This window comes from Ixodes scapularis, unplaced genomic scaffold (assembly GCF_016920785.2).
Source record: "Ixodes scapularis isolate PalLabHiFi unplaced genomic scaffold, ASM1692078v2 PGA_scaffold26__3_contigs__length_393636, whole genome shotgun sequence".
NCBI classification, from domain to species: domain Eukaryota; kingdom Metazoa; phylum Arthropoda; class Arachnida; order Ixodida; family Ixodidae; genus Ixodes; species Ixodes scapularis.
This window is the reverse complement of record NW_024609853.1, coordinates 358,270-376,129: the sequence shown is the minus strand read 5'-3', so window position 1 is coordinate 376,129 and position 17,860 is coordinate 358,270.

Here is a 17,860-nt window from a genome sequence, read left to right as displayed (position 1 = left end):
AGTTAGTGCACGCTTAGTACCTATGTCTTCAGTTGACAATTTGTTGCGGTCTGTAGCTACTGTCAATCACGCAATAAAATCTGGATGGGTTGCTGATGGCATTTTTTGTATCAATTAGATATTTTACCTTCTCACGCCAAGCTGCTGAAATTGCAAGTCAGTTATCGGAAAGCCATAAGAACACTTTTCCGATGCCCTGCAATAAACTACGAACACGTCTGTCCTAAAATGAATCGTTACTTGTCTAGACAGCAGCAGTTTAGTCTGACAGAGTATGGTAACATTGTTACCCACTGTAGACGAGAAATTTAGCCAGTGTCTTGTGAATGGTTGTCATCTTCGTGTCCAAGAAAAACAATAAAAATAGAATTGTCCTACATTCAACACACGTGTGTTTAATGTAAAGGTTATTATAGCAATTAAATAGATTGTCGTTTCAAAAGTGACAGTAACTCATTGAAATTAAAGAGTAGTGTGAGCTGGATGTTTGAAATTTGCCTGTGATGCAGAGCAAATACACACTGTTGGCTTATCATCATCAAGCATAAACGACAAGCGGAGGCAGAGTAGATGTGTGAAGGAAAAGCGAGCAAATGTACTAAAGAAAGAACTGCTACGTAACGTGAAGAATGTCAGAAACTATCTTGCCATTGTGGTACGAACTCAGTGGCTATGCACATGCTTATAGCAGCCTGTGAATGTAGGATGCTCCCCTTATGTGGCAAAGCCAGGGGGGGGGGGGGGGGGGGGTTATGGGGCTTCGCTCCTTCCCTCCCCAAAGCCGGCGGGCCCTAGAATATACACACAAATTCCGACACCATCCCCCTGCACCCCAAGTCATGAACATCCCAGCCACCTTAACCCCCCTCCATCCTCACCCCCTTAGAAGTTCCTGGCTACGCCACTACTATCAACAGCACTCAAAAGATAGTCAACATTATCAAGATAAACGAAATTTCTTTTATTTTATGCACCATGTAGGCAGTGTTTTTGTCTTTATATGCATGCAGCCAAAGCACACACTGTAGAAAACACTTGTGTGAAGCCTGCGTTCACAATGCGGTCCCCGTCAAACTTTCAAGGCGTTAACGAGTTCCACAAATTAAATTTTCAACGAAACGAATTCGTTTTGCAAAACGCTGGCAAACCTACGTTGCGTTTTACATCATTCACCTTTGTCGTCCGATGAATCAGTAGTCAGCACTAGACAAACCTCAATGAGCTTGTCGCTTGTTTTCTTGCCGTTGGGGCGATCGCTGGCGGTCGTGGCGGCGGCACAATTCTTTCTCAGACCGTTGGCTGCTGCCTCCGTGCCCGTGGAAACGTGGTTCACTTTGTGTCAAGGTGAAGTTTTGAATCTTAATGCACGGCAAAGCTGAATAAAGGTCTTTTAAGGGCCACCCACACTAGCGAGAAAACGCTCCCGGCGCGCCGATAAATCGGTTAAGCGGGAAGATAAAGGGCGTGTCTCTGCACGCGCTCGTGGCGCTGACTGTGCTTCGGCGCCATTTTGTTACTTGCCGCGATCGGCGTGACACGCGCGTTTTCTCGCTAGTGTGGGCGGCCCTTTACCGTCTTCATAATCCTAACAACGCTACCGTACGAGCCACAACAACACCACCACTTTCAAGCTTCATAACACCGGCACAAATAGAAGCCAAGTCTTGCATCTCGCCAAGCGTTACATCGGAGACGTTAAACGCCAGCTCACTGTGCTCTTCGACCCGGTCCTGGCGCCCAATGGGCTCATCCAACAGCACGAAAGTATTCGTGTGCGCGTTGATCAAGTGACCGATCGCATGTCAAACCCCAGCCGCGGTCGATCCGACGAGCATCGCGGCCATGTTCTTTCGACTTAAACTCGCCAAGGGTACGGTTGTCGAGTTAAAACAATGCAAATAGTCCCGTGCATTCTTGTTCTTACGTCATTTTGTCGTCACAACCCGAACTCGAAAAATGACTGTTAGCGGCAAACTGTCCAAGACACTTAGACAGTACCTTGGACAGAAAATGACTTGGGAAGACGGTACATTGGACATGACTTTCTTTCTTTACTAAACAGCTATTTCGTTGACAAAAACGTATTCTAACTTATTTAAATTTCCTGAATGAATTAAATAAATATTGTAGTAGTTTAAGACACGTTTCCTGGAGGAAGAAAAAGCAACGTTGCTACCGAACTACTTTTTCGACGGCGGAGGCGCTTCAGATGGGCGCAATGCGCTTGTGGGTGGAGCTAAAAGATTGTTCTCAGGTTGCATCCGACTATAGTTTCACGAACGTTTCCATGGCAAATGGCGTTGAATCGTCACGCGCAATGAAGCCAATGGGAAAGCGAGGTACCTATGTAGGGACGTGTAAAAACGTAAAAGCCGTTTTTCCTTTTTTTTTGGCGCGAGCGATTCTGCAAATAAAAATAAATAAAAAAGACTGCCCGAGATTATGCCGTCGCGTGCATTTCTTCAACGCCGAAAGAGAAGAGCATGGCTTATGGAGATTATACCGGCATAATCACTGCAGTGAGCAAAGGAGCAAAGCATTATTAAAACTGCCCGAAGAAACTTTCCTGCATCATACACAGAATGCTCACAACCGTTGCACTCTGCGTTGATCTCATGACTTGTCATATACTACCATAAAGTCGTCGTCAGCTCTGTATCCATTTGAAGTCTCCTTCACAGACAAACAGGAAATTTCATTTGCAGCCTATGTTCACGGCGGGTTCACAAAGGATGATCTGTGTCGCAGCGCACCTTCACGTAATATTTTTTTTTTCTCGTTATGCCATCCGTATCGTGCAGAAGCAGGGAAAGCAAAGACGCAAACGAGACACAAACACCACAAGGTCGTTACCGCGGTTTTCGCCATGTTTGTTTTCAAAGACCGTAGCGAAAGACTTCGAGAAAACAAGCTGAGATATCTTAGCTAAATTTACTTTACGTCATAATTATATAAATAATATTTTGTATTTTATAAAAATATAATATTATTTTTCTTTGTTTCCTTCCATTTTCCGGAAGGTAGCCTTTTCTCCGTTATTCGCTCGTTCTAAGTCCCGGAGGAAAGAAAGAGGATAACAAAAAGAACAGGGGGAAATGCGGGGATTTCTGCGCCCGAATACGTGGACACGTCATCGCGACGTAGGGGCATCGTCAGATTCTAGCTGACCGCGTGCGTAAACCCGAACGTTAGGGCGGAGCCTCAAACAAGAATCATTCTAGTTTGAGGCTCCGCCCCTTCTTTCTCGATACGTCACAACTCGAAAGGTTCCGTTTGCGACCAGAATAGCACCCCTGGTCTTCTTTCTGCAGGGGACTGCATTTTGCGTTGTTGACTTTTACCGCTCGCATGTGTCGTGGACGCGTTAGGTGGCATACGAACAAGCGTTCTGCACTTCTTTGAACCTGCAGACTTCATGTACAACGGATACAAGGGAAATGAGTCGGCACCGCTGTCGGTCGCAACAACTTTCTCTTCATCCCTACCTTTGTGGTCCTGCTTCTTAAAATGAAGGGAGTACACGACGCTCCTGGAGCTTGGTTGCCACTGGCTGCCCTTCTGGCCGTCTTGTCGCGAAATGTTTTTTAATTAGGCGCGCTGGAATTTCTCTCCAGACGGCAGCTCGTGATAGCAGAGTTCCAGATGTTTCGCAGCATTTGACTTACAACGCGGGACGCAACAGTGTTTAGGCATCGCGGGCTCCCTAAGCCATGTGCACACTTTAAAACTGTGGAGAGACAGAAAAAAAGCGGCTGTCTACGTCTCTTCTTCTTTCTCATTCATCAGTGGCTCTCGCCACAAAACTATGCTCTCTTTCATGCTGTCACGAATAACAATTGAAGAGGCAATGATAACTGAAAAAACAAAACGTTTAATGGGGCGAACTTGTGCCCAAAACAAAAAGAGAACAGAAGAAAACAGCAGAACATCGCGGGCGTCGATGTCGGCGAAACCGCAAGATCGACTGCTGTGGCGAGACTGACCTTGGCTTGCCACGCGGCCACGCGAAGCCCCTTATGTACACTCGTGGGCATCTGGAATGGTCGGCGTAGAAGGTTCGACGCGTAGGACATTCTAACCTCGAATTAGCACCATGGTTCTCGAATTTACCACTACTAGAACACTGTACCACAACATCACATTAGAGGCAGCAGAAATGCGTACCCGAGGCCAGGAATCGAACGCTGGCTTTCTGCGTGGAAGCAGAGCGCGATAACTGTAAGGCCACGAGCGCGGTGCCTGCTTGGTCAGCTGCGCTCGCGGCGTTATTCTCTTGCATCGTCCCGATGCAGCACAAAACTAAAACACAGATTCACAGCAAAAGGATAGCAGAGACGCGAGCCACAGTCCACAGTTCACTCTTTGACGAGAGTCCAAAGTTCTATCGTTCGTAATACGGCTTGAGCCGGACGATGTCCACCACCTCGGGTCGGGGCAGGCGCCTTGTAGATGGGCGCGTTCTGTCGGGTAGAACTTCAGAGTTCAGATCGCCGAGGCGTCGAGTGATTTTGTAGGGTCCGAAATAACGTTTGAGAAGCTTCTCGCTGAGTCCGCGGCGCCGTATTGGTGTCCACACCCATACCCGGTCTCCGGGTTGAAAGTGGAGGTCCCGGCGACGAAAGATATACCGGCGTGCGTCGACTCGCTGTTGATTGTGTATTCGAAGGCGAGCTAGTTGGCGAGCCTCCTCTGCCCTCTGACTGACTGCAGGGGCATCGTCGCATCCGTCATCCACTGGCTCATGGGACAGCATCGCGTCCAGCATGGTAGTCACTTTTCTGCCATGCAGCAGCTCGAATGGCGTAAACCCGGTTGTTTCTTGAGCAGCGGCATTGTAGGCAAGCGTGACGTATGGTAACACCTCGTCCCACGTTTTGTGCTCTACGTTGACGTACATGGAGATCATGTCGGCGATCGTCTTGTTGAGCCGCTCCATTAGCCCGTTGGTCTGCGGATGGTACACGGTGGTCCGACGATGGCTGGTGTGGCTGAACCGGAGGATCTCTTGCTTGAGCTGAGCCAAGAACGATGACCCTCGGTCGGTTATCAAGATTTGGTGTCGCCATGTCGAAAGAGAATAGAGTCGACGAAAAACTTGGCGACTTCCACCGATGTTCCCAACGGAAGGGCTTTCGTCTCGGCGTATCGTGTGAGATAATCGGTCGCGACGATAGTTCAACTGTTTCCTTGCGTCGATGTGGGTAGGGTCCAAGCAAATCCATTCCAACTTGCTGGAAGCGCGTAGTCGGGGCAGATATTGGCTGCAGGAGTCCTGCTGGCTTCGTCGGAGGCTTCTTACGTCGTTGGCACTCATGGCACGACCATGTGTACAAATGGACAGTTTTCGGGTCTCTCGGGATATAGTACTTCTCACGGATCCGGGCGAGCGTCCTGCTATAGCCAAGGTGCCCAGCCGTCGGGTCGTCGTGGCATGCTTGAAAGATTTCTTCTCGCAGGCTGGCAGGAACAACGAGCAGCCAGGCAGGGTTGCTGGTTCCGAAGTTCTTCTTGAAGAGCACGCCTCGCTGAAGAACGAAGCTTGACAAGTCTCGGGTCAAGAATCGCGGAACGGAACTTCCTTGATCTTCGAGGTGGCCGATAACGGCGCGAAGTTCGGGGTCGGCTCGTTGAAGTGCTCCCATGTCGGTATCTGTAATTGCTCCGAGAAAATGGGCGTCATCGTCGTCGTCGGTGCTGTCGGGAGGAGCTTCGAGTGGGGCCCTAGACAAAATATCGGCGTCATTATGCTTGCGGCCAGACTTGTACACACTGGTCACGTCGAATTCTTGCAGTCCAAGGCTCCAGCGAGCAAGGCGCCCTGACGGGTCCTTGAGGTTGGCGAGCCGACAGAGATCGTGGTGGTCCGTGACTACCCGGAACCGTATCCCGTACAAGTAAGGGCGGAACTTCGTTAGCGCCCAGACGACATCGAGACATTCCTTGTCGGTTGTTGAGTAATTTTTTTCGGCTTTGGACAGTGCCCGGCTTGCGTATGCAATCACCCTCTCTGCTCCCACTTGTGTTTGGACGAGCACCGTGCCCAGCCCGGTGTTGCTGGCGTCTGTGTGAACTTCCGTTTGCGCTGATGGAACGAAGTGTCCGGGGATAGGGGGCGACTGGAGTCTTTAATTCAGCTCGTTGAATGCTTGTTCGTGTTCCTCCCCCCACTGGAAGTTCACTTCGTCTTTCGTCAAATGCGTCCGAGGTGCAGAAATCTTGGCAAAATCGTCAACGAAACGTCTGTAGTAAACGCACAGCCCAAGAAATCTTCGTACGGCTTTCTTGTCTGATGGCTTCGGAATTTCGGCGAAAGCGGATGTCTTTGCAGGGCCAGGACTTACACATTGAGCATTCACGATATGGCCCAAGATTTTGAGCACGCTGTAAGCGAACCGACATTTTGACGGTTTCAGTGTCAGTCCGGCATTTTGGATAGCCTCTTGAGCGGCTCGCAAACGTCTCAGGTACTCGTCAAAGTTGCTTGCGCATACCACGACGTCGTCGAGATAGACGAGACAACTTTGCCATTTCAATCCGGAAAGAACGGTGTCCATTACGGGCTGGAACGTCGCTGGTGCTGTGCACAGTCCGAACGGCATCACTTTAAATTTGTAAAGTCCGTCCCGCGTGACAAAGGCAGTCTTTTCACGATCTCGTTCGTCGACCTCAATCTGCCAGTACCCACTCTTCAGGTCCATCGACGAAAAGTATCGGGCGTGGCGCAGCCGGTCCAGAGTGTCGTCGATGCGTGATAGCGTATAGACGTCCTTTTTCGTTACGGCGTTCAGTCGGCGATAGTCCACGCAGAACCGAAAAGTCCCGAATTACTTTTTCTCGAGGACTACCGGTGAAGCCCACGGACTGCTTGAGGGCTGCACAATGTCGTCGTCGTGCATGTCTTGGACCTGCTTCTGGATGACTTCTCTTTCTTTCACAGAGACACGGTACGGCGACCGATGAACAGGAGCTTGTTGTCTTCAGTGACTATTCGGTGTCTCTCAACGGTCGTTTGGCGCACCTTTGACGACGTGGATAAGCACTCATTGAACTGGGCGATAAGGTCACTGAGTTGTCGTCGTTGTGGGGTAGGCAGAGTTGGGTCGATGTCAAACTGCGAAGGCGGCGTTGTCTTCGGTGGCCACGAAGAGAGGTCTTCTGATATTCCGGCGATTCCGGCTGAGTCCGGGAGTTCCTCGGCGTGACCCACGGCGGTGCCTTCGGTAAGGTGCTGGGCCTCCTGTCGGAAATTGGTTACAAGTGTGACTGTGTGTCCGTCTTGGAGCTCCGCGACGCCTCTTGCGATGCCGATCCCTATCCCTAGAAGTAACTGGAGGCTTCCTTCGAGCTGAGCGTCGCCGCAGAAAGTCCCGTCGACTCCGACTGTTACGAAAACACTCGACCGCGGCGGTAAGTTCACGTGGTTAGCGAGGACTCGTAGCGTGGATGACGTCGCTCTGGGGTCCTCCGGTGGTGGAGCAGGGATTGGAGGACGAGTGGGCTAGCGCGCACCAGCTCGGAACACGTGGAGCGAAAGCTCGCGCTACAGAACCCAGGGATCCTGGGTTTAATTTTGCCCGTTTCGATCCGGATGAGCACCAAACCGGCGTGCGGTCGCGTATCAATACTACAGTGTACTAGAACACGTGGGTATTGTTGGGACCGGAGTGGCTCGCCTGAGGCGCGACAAGTGTCGGCACCGGAGTGTTACCGGGGAGGTGTGCGCGTGCGGGGCTGCCGGCGCGAAGATATGAATTTTTGGTGCCGCTTTGGTAGAGTGCACATAGGATTTCTTATACAGCTATGACCTGCCAGCGGTCGTACCACGGCATCAATTACGCTGCGGCACGACCGTTGGCAACATGGTGTTTCAATGTATTGGACGGGAAAAGCTACATTACTCTGTCTTCACATAAAAACATTTGTGACTTTAAAGAAACGGATTGCAAGTTGTTTCAGCGTAGACTTAACTGCGACTTTCGGTTCATCGAATGGTGAGCATTTTAAATGAAATGCCCATTTCCTTCTTTACAAAAGGCCAAACATGAGATATTTGGCGGGAATACTTAAACGCCAGAAACAGTTTTTTTTTTGCGTGTGTGTGTGTGTGTGTGTGTGTGGAACGAAACGGCATGTACTAAAGCCCGAGATTGTTTTAGTATGTTTTTAAGTACCCTGCTTTCTGTCCGTCTTTCTCTTCCTGACCTTAATCAGCTCGCTTCTCTTGTCACTCATTCTTGTGTTCATTTATTCGACAGACCACCCAAGAGACCGTCGCAAGGAGATGAGAATTTTACATTTCATCGTGGCTGCCACGACCATCCAAGGACCACCCGACGTGCACTTGTAAGAAATGGCTTATAAGTCTTGACAACTTTAGCACGCGTTTTAACATTGGGCTATGTTGCAACTGCAGCTTTAAAGGGAGCCATTATTAAAAGCTACCACAATTTCGACAATTCGCGAAAGGGCCCAACGAGGTTCGCAAAATTCATCTTAAATTTTTGCCTTTTTTTGCTTGACTCAGAAACCGCGTGATGATAATGATACGTAGAATAGTGACGCATTCGTCTGGAGGTGTGCTTCGCATACCACGTAGTTGTCTTGAGGTAGACTTGGCATTTCACATCAAGTAAGTTTTCGAAACAAAAGAACACCGTCCTGTCGATGCTGATCTTGTTAGATTTCGGCTCAAGGGTAGTCTCCAAATAAGCAACATCGTCAAATTTGCCGAACTGTGAACAGCCCAGTAGGGAATTAGCACATTCTGGGAGCCTAGTGTCGCGATCGAGGACTTGTGGGATCGCGGCAGGAGCTTCACTCTTCACCACTGGTGGTGAACAGCGAAGCTCCTGAGTGGTGAACAGCTTCGCTGTTCGCCACTCAAAGAGAAAGAAAACAAACTAACAACGTCATTGACATAAACGCATTTCCCGCCAAACGTGGCGGGCTGCGCAATTTTTTCCGGGTAAAGGCCGGTTCACACATACAGCGGAGCGCTAAGTTAGCGCTACGTGAGCGCTCCAAGGAGCGCTCATGTGGCGCTTCCTAGCGCGTGGTGTGGCGCTCTGTTAGCGCTTCAGAAGCGCCTTGTTAGCGCTCTGTTAGCGCTACAGAAGCGCTCTGTTAGCGCCACAGAAGCGCTTCGTTAGCGCTCTCACGCTCCTTGTGCCGTGCTTGCTGCTGCGGAACAGCGCGTGCACGCCGATTCCTTTTCTTTTTTTGGCATTGAAAGAAGAAGTAAAACAGCCGCTCTCCAAGCAAAGGGTCGGGCAGGCGATCCAGAGTCATGGACTCTGAGCGACTGATTGGATGGGTACGACCTCATCGCTTTCTATTCGATATGCGTGACCCTAGTTTCAAAGACACGGAGTTAAAAATAATCGCCTTCGAAAGAGAGCTACGTCTCGGTCCCTCAGCCTGGGAACAAGGTTCGCCGGGTACCCCTCGGTGTCTCGATGGTGAAAGATTTCGCGCACCCAGAAGGCTCTTCTGGGTGTTAAGCTGTCCACACACATATGAACTAATCGCGTATGTAAGAGCATTTGTCGCATTTCTATTTCAGCATCCCACATGTCCGCCATGGTGCTGCTGACGCACACCCAACCACAGGAACCGGTACGGCAGTGCACGCGCTAATCCGCAGCACCGCGGTACAAGAAGCGCTACTGAAGCGCTAACAAGGAGCTACTGGAGCGCTAACAGAGCGCTACTGGAGCGCTAACAAAGCGCTACTGGAGCGCTAACAAGGCGCTACAGAAGCACTAATCGCGCGCTATGTTAGAACTAAGTCACGCGCTAGGAAGCGCCACATTAGCACTCCTTGGAGCACTCACGTAGCGCTCCGCTGCATGTGTGAACAGGCCTTAACTTACCTACCGCGCCGCCACGGACTGTCAATAAACGCGCCCTCACGAGCTCTTGTTGCCGAGCCGGTCGGTTATAGTACACTTTAGCTCGGTCCCAACACTACCCAAGTATTCCAGTACACTGTGTCTCTACTGCCTGGTGCACGTTAAGGTGCAACCCCACCGCGCATGACGTTTCGGTGCTTTTTAGACGGCTTATAACTTTCATTCTGTGTATCTTACAATTATAAAATGAATGTCAAATTAAAGAGTTGTGTTTCAGAAATACTTTAATGTCTTTGTATTACGATTATGTCGAGTTGATATTTAATTAGTCAGCTTTTAATAGACCACAGTCTCTAATGTCGAAAAAATTATTTCTCGAGATATAACGTCCCATCGTCCACGATATTTTAGATCAGCGTTCGGTTGGATGTAATAAATTAAAAAAAGAAGGCAACAACCTGTACAAATAATTTATATTTTAAAATAAAAAACAAAGTTTAAAATAGTACTTTTTATTGCGATATAAAAACGGAATTACGTCAGCTAATTAAAATTACGAGACTTTGAATTATAATGCATCCTTCGATATTATATTTTCCAGAACTTCCATATTGATATATTACTCGTTAAGAATGTTATTAGACCTCAAACTTTTCCCATTCAGTTACGGGAGATTGCAGTTTCTTAATATAAAATACAGATGGCGACGGGTGTTCAAGAATACCTTGATGTGCATTTTCCGTCGTGTGCCGCTTGGAACGCCAGATGAAAGGCAGAAAAAGCGCCAGATGTCAGGGTGTCAGATGCCTGGACGCCCGCAGTGAGCGAGCCAGAGATGTCAGAACAACAAGCGCTAGGCAGCGGGTGCTCCACAGCTGCTTTTGCGCGCATTCCACTGTGCGCCGGTACCACGGTGTTACACATGCCTGACTCGATCCAAATGAAATAAGCGCCATGAAAGTGATTCCACCATTTCGGATTCCGCCACGTATGCGAACCATTCCGCCACTATGTTGGTCGGAATGGTTCGACTATAGGGAGTATTCACTGGCGGCCATATCCGTGTGCGCTGCTGCTGAGCGCGTGCAGACGGCGAGCTTTCGCAGTCCTTTTGGAGCGTGCATTTAGCACCATCAAGGTTGCCGGTCTCAGCAGGCTATTGATGTGAGCTCGTTCTGAGCGTGAGCTCTAAACTTCGCCCTCAAATGTGGCGTCCAGTGAATACCTCCTATATTTTGTTTTAAAAACCACCTCGGTAGCTCTTAAAGGGGCCCTGCAAGGACTTTTTTAATTTGCACCGAACCTGAGCGCACTGAGCGTAGTAACTTAGTGAAACTTTTCTTTTCGCGAAATTCGCTTTATTTTAAAAGTTATAGGCGATTTAGAATTACAAAAACAAGCAAAAAATAACCTCCTTCATGACGTCGTAGGTCCTGGCTTGAGTGGCCGTGAACTAGAGGAGAAATAGTGAGCTCATCGAGCGTTCACGGCCGCCGCACTTCGTGTCGACGGCGCCAGAGGGCGCCACTAAAGCGTGTTTTGAATAGGCTGTATGCAGTGGGCAGCCAAAGCGGATTTCACTGCGTTTGCTGCGCGATTAAACACTAATTCGGCATGACACTTCATTGGCCACAAACGACAGCAAACACGGGGTAAAGATCAGTTCAGAATGGGAGCCCACTAGCCTCTCGCGGAAGGCCTTCGGAACGCTCGGAGCCGGTCGGATCCTCCTGTCCATACGACTGCAGCGCCACCGCGTACATCCGGGATTTTCCGTGTTGGCGCCTTATCCCACTACTCTTTTCTAGTATGCGCCGCCTTTTCCACCGCTTGGCGGCGGGTATGTTGACGGGTCATTTCTTGTTTCCCCCCTTTATAAATTGCATTTCTTTCTTTTTTTTCATCTGTTATAGTGAACAAAAACTACTTTTGTAAATAATTGAAACGGTTCGCACCACTTATATTTTCTATTTCGACCAAAAAGAAGTTTTTAGTGGCTCTGACCAGTAGTAAGCCCAGGACCAAAGACGTCACATTTTGCGCGCTTTCGGTACCGTGGGTCGCCCTCGTCGGTGGAGGAGGTTTCCGTGTCGTCCGGTTAAAATATGGCGCATTGATATTTAGTTACTCTTTCCGTGCCCGCTGGCTTGCCCGAACCCCAAGAGACGTGGAAACCGCATAAAAGGTAGACGCTTAAATATGATTGCAGGGCCCCTTTAAGTGGCAATGATATTAAAACAGAGCACGAAGCATTCAAACGACTCAGTGTCTCTGAGCCAAGGCGCTGGCCCATGAATCCATATTTGTGCCCGCAATCTGACAGAGGCCAATCTGAGATTTCGGCTGCACATCAAAAGATCAACAGTTAGTCAAAATAAACCTGCAATTTTTTTATTGGGGCGTGTTTATTGATTTTTGTTGATTTGGCTTGTAAAACCCTAAGTTATAAATATTTTTTTTCGGTTTGCCTTAGTTCGTAGCACAGCCAACGCTGCGGGTTGATGAATCAACTGAAGCAGCGCCAAGAGCGCCAGGTCAAGCCGTTCGTTCTCTTTCTCTGCCTGTGTAGTCGGGTTAAACTAGAGCCACTAAATAAGCTACGCTTCATACCCAAATGTGATCTTAAAATGATGATTGTCAATTATCTGAAGCTATATCTGAAATCACAAGAAACGCTCTCCCGTCCTCCACAAATGTTTAAACAGTTCGCAACAAAGCAAAGCAGTATTACGCGAGCTTCCTGACATCGAAACTAATGCTGAAGAAGTCGCACTTTTGAATCATTACGATCGGCAGCCGCGTTTGATTTGTTACTAACCTTCAAGATGGCAGCGCCCACAACAATATCGGGGTAAAGGGTACCGATACTCTAAGTGTAGCTCATTTGGTTTAGCTCACAGGCTAAACTAAGTGCGGGGGATCGCTGGCCGAGTGTGTCGTGGCACCGCAGACCAGAGCACGTTGAGAAATGCGCGAGTGCAAGCTCCGTTCAAAGCACGGAGCTCACACTGCAGAGCCTGTGGGGATTAAATTTCCTCGACGTGTTTGCGTGGGTCTTTTAAGTAACCTTAAATATGCCAGTGCACGAGGCTCCTGTTTCGAGGGGCCCTTGGAGGCAAACGGCGGCGCAGTACTAAAATGACTGGCCCTTGAAAGCGAATGGCGGCGGAGCACCCGCTCGTGGAACGTGTCTTAATTCAGTGTTTCCACAACAATGGTTGGCGGTACTTGTAAAAAACGCCTTTCTCAAGGGTCTTTTGCAGGGACTCTGGGCTCTGTGGCCCATCTGCATCCTACCTTTGTGCGATCGTGTATCACATATACTGCGCAATGCTCGTTAAAAACCCTGAGCTAATATTTGTACTCCACTTTTTATATTCTACAACGGGTAACAATGTCGCCCTGCGAAACTCTTGGTCTCTAAGAAACTAACGACTAATTTTGAATGCGCCGTTACATTGCATTTTTAATGTGTGTTCAGGTGTTTGCATTAATTTTTTTTGCCTACATCTTTGATTATGCGGTTCTTACTTATGATGAAACAGACTGTAGTTGTCGGACTTATGGACTTATGGAAAAACACACACACACACACACACACACACACACACACACACACACACACACACACACACACACGCGCGCGCGCGCGCGCGCGCACACACACACACACACACACACACACACACACACACATATATAGGCGCACTTATGAAAAGAATTGAAATAATAGAATTGATTATAACTGTGTTTTCAAAGGTTTGAGCGCACCAAAAGCAATACAAGCGAGCTCCATGTTTTGAATGATTCGCTAGTTCATTAGAAGTGTAGTTCAAGGCAGCATGCTCCCACTTGTATGTTCCGCTTTGCTCCCACAATAAAACCAAATACTTTACCGGTAATGTATTTAGTGAAACAAACCTTTCCTTCTGCATATGTGGAATGTTCTCAGTTTTCGCGTGATGACACGCTTGTTTATCATTATGGTTTTCGTTTCTCATTGCAATGAAGCTCGTGCTCTTTTGTGTGCTCCATGCATTAGATACCAACTCGCAGATTTTGTTCAAATTCAAGTATTTCGATTTTCAAGTTTTTCTCCAAAGTACATTAGGCAAGAGTAGATAACCGATCCGTTGCATCGAACAAGACGGGTGTGTAGCGGACGGATCAATCGGAAATATATACTGAAAGGCTGGATGCAATTCCTAAAATTCGTAATCTAAAGAACAGTTGACGGCCTTGCTCGCAGAAAGGGGGCACCTGTAGGTTTCTCTGAAGTCGCCAAGGCTCGTAAGCACGTCGTCTACCGATTTTGTTCCCTTCCCCCCGGCGCAGTTTTGTGTGGCGAACTTCATGTAGAACATCTGTGCCCTGGACAGACGGTTGTGGCCCCAGACGTACTGAGGCAGGTGCCACGGACTGCCAACTGCTCGCACGGATGCGGACGCCGATTTAATGGAGAAGCGGGCCTTGACGTGCAAAATGCGGCCCCGCGCGATCCCGACCGAAGAACAAGCGATCTGCTCTCGTATTCTGGAGGCACTTTCCTCGGACCACTTGCCGAAGTCAAACTCGAGACTCCACATCTCGAAAGCCATCTCCACGCCCACCGTAGCCGCGTTGATAGCGGGATCCACGTCGTCGCTGAACCTGAACAAGGGGTAGGCTAAGGAAGGCACCAGAATGACGTCGTTATGGAGACGCCTGATGGTCGTCTCCAGCCACGTGTGGTGTAACTCATACGGGTCTAGGACAAACGACTCAAGCCGCTTGTCTACAGTGACTCGGTAGTGTTTCATTTTAAGAGCGTTCAGATAGTAGTTGGGTTCGGCTTCTGGGAGCGGCAGATCATCGGGGATGAGCTGCTTTGAAAGAACAAGGCGTACTGTGGACAGGAGGCGTCTAGCGTCCGACGCGTCTGCAGGATGCAAGAGCTCCAGCACGTCACCAATGACGGCCTCCTTCGTGGAGACGAAAATGCCCCGCACATCGCGGTCCCTCTGGGAATCCGTTAGTTGTTCGTGGGCGATGATTCTCCAGAGGGGCGTCAGTTGGTTGGTCCAACTCTGGCACCTCGAAAATAGAGACATGGTGTTCGATTGATGCTCGTAGCGACGCAAGACGAGGTCGACGCTGCACATGACCAAAAGAAGAGCAAGCTGAACTTCCCGAGGTTCGAATTCCGAGGTGAGGGCGTGTAATATTTCCCCGATGAAGTCGATGTCCTTGTAACACATAAAACTCGGTGTTGGCCCGATGTGAAACGGAGCTGCCATGGCGATCCACTCTTGCTGAGAGACGCCCGAAACGAGTGTGTGCAAGACCTGAAAGCTATCATTACACGTCATACTCCCTAGCTTGGTTTTTGGTGACAACGAGCGCAGTTTCGACAAGTCTTCTTTTGACACGTTGACTCGCAACATTTCGTTGTACGCCGTGAGCACTTTTTGACGCACGTAATCGTACCTACCTCCGGCGAAGGTCGAGTGCTCATCGGGGGTCATGGTGAAAACGTTGCTTCCATCGTAAAGTGGGAACACCGTTATATCGACCGGTGTGTGAAGGTCGTGCAGCACGGACAGCTGAATCAGAACGCGAAGAACGTCCGTCGGAATCATGGTTTTCGAAATTCCGGTTGTCTCTATTAGTGCTGTCATGGCTTTCTCGGGCAGATCGGAGTCCTGGCCTAGGGTAAACAGGCAGCTTCGATGAAAGGCGGCGATATATTTCCCGGCCGGACTTCGGAATAGACCGAGGGTGGCGGATATACGAAGCGCCTCTAAGGATTGGTTGTCTACTTTCTTTCTGCTGAGGGCGTCCTTGTTATGGCATGCGTACTTGGTGTAAGCTCCGCAAGGGTCCAAGGTGAAATTGGCAGCCGCGATGAGCTGTGATGCCACGTCGGGACAGCAGTAACTTGAGTCGTTTCTCGGAGCATTCCCTTCTTTTTCGGTCATCACGACGAGAATCACTAAGGCCAGAGTCAGGCAAGCAAACGCCATTATCAGGCACGCTATCACGGGGACGCTCAAGATTCTACTGCTCTCGACGGTTACAGCAGTGGCTGGCACTTTTTTGTTGGTTGAGACGTTCATAATAAACCGGCCTGATTTGTTAGCTACGAAGAGAAAGCAGGAGCTGCAAGTCGCCATGAAAATCGAACCATATGTTATCCATGGGCACGTGACGCAGAAGACGCGCGTGGAGCATAATCGCCCGTGGTCGTCCTCAGAAAACACAGAAAGAATAAAACACACGAAGGACGAACAAAGACACACACAGTGAATGAACTATGTGTGTCTGTGTTCATCCTTCATGTGTTTTATTCTTTCTGTGTTTTCTGTAGTTTTCAACGCGCTCTGCTACGTGTATTGGTCGTCCTCTGGTGGATTTTTCTTAAAACCCCAATTGACCTTGTAGTATTTACATTTGTCGGTCTTTTTAGTTTTGTCAAAGGTGGCATAACAACGGACATCAATTTTGTAATAAAAGAAGGTGCCACGCGATGGCGGCCTCGAGGCCAGCGCTCGGTCAGACGTTTTGCCAACACTCGAACAGGACGGTTGTCTTTCCTTTCGCCACCGGGTAAACCGGACAGAGTTCACTCGGGAAGACGGCTTCTCCGGCTGGGCCATGGAACACCGGCACCTCCGTCCGTAGAGTTTTTCATAGTTTTAGCGCCGTAGGCGGAATAGTACATTTTGGCGACGAGGATGGGATTTCTTTATTTTGAGCTGAATTTTTGTAACCTTGTTCGAGTAGTTGCCAGCGCTCCGCGTACCGGTCCAGTGGTTTGGAATACTAGCGCGTAACAGATTTTCTTTCCTTCCCTGGTTCCATATTTATTTTCATGTTTTTTTGTTTTTTTTTTGGTTTTCGAGATTTTCGCACGTTAAATGATTTTGTGTTCTCCTCCTTTAGTGCAATCAGTTCGCGTGGGACATAATTTTGTTCAATCTTCACTGGGGTTCTCAGTTTGTTCCAACCTTCGAGATGACTTCATCTTCCTCTTCCATTGTGGTTGGTTCGATGGCATTCCCACCGCCGGCCGTGTTTTTGGCTGTTCCTTGTTCACGGATAGTTGCTTGGCCAGCATGGAAGCGAGGGCTTTTGACATACCTTGAAGCATCGGGTTTGCAGTGTGTCGAACCGCGTCGGAAAAAAGGCGATTTTATTTTCACTATTGGGTACGGAAGCCCAGCGTATCGTAGACGTAATTCAATTGTATGAGACTCCTTCTGCAGAAGGAACCGATGAGTTCCAGATTTTCTTAGAGGCCGTTGGCAGGCATTTTGAATTTTCTGGTAGTGTTGCTCTTGAGCGCCAGAAACTGCGCGCCTTGGAACAGCGTCCCGGACAGTCAGTCACCGAGTTTCTTGCCGAATTACGACATCAAGGCTCGTTCTGCGCTTATCGAAACGCTCTCGACGAAAGACACTGTGAGGTGTTCTTGGAGGATTTGGAATCCAGACGCGTTCAGGATCGCCTCCTGCGGGAATGCGAGGGCAGCGAGGTACCGACCATATCTCGAGCTATTCAGTTAGCACAACAGTTTGAGCAGAGGGCGAAAACGGCCGCGAGTTTCCGGAGACGAGAACAATCGCAAAACCGAGACTCGGCGGAGATTCAGCGAATCGGGGAACGACTCCTGCCAGGAACCCAAGATGGCGGCAGAGCGTCGTCATCTTCATTCGAGCATCGTCAAGATGGCTACGTCGGATACCCCTCGTCGCATCAACCTGGCTGTTCCCTGTCCCAGCCCGGACTCAAAATGCCTTAGCTGCAGCGGTCGTACCGAGGCATCAATTACGCTGCGGCACTGCAAAATATTTGAAACCTTAATTTGTAGTAAAATATCCACGCACCTAGAAGTCAACAACCTTTTATGCAGCTCTCAACATGGCTTTAGGACGGGGCGGAGTTGCGAAACTCTGCTCTCTCTCCTGCACCACGACCTGAGCAGTGCCCTGGACAGCTCGAAGGAAGCAGATGTTCTGTCCATAGACTTC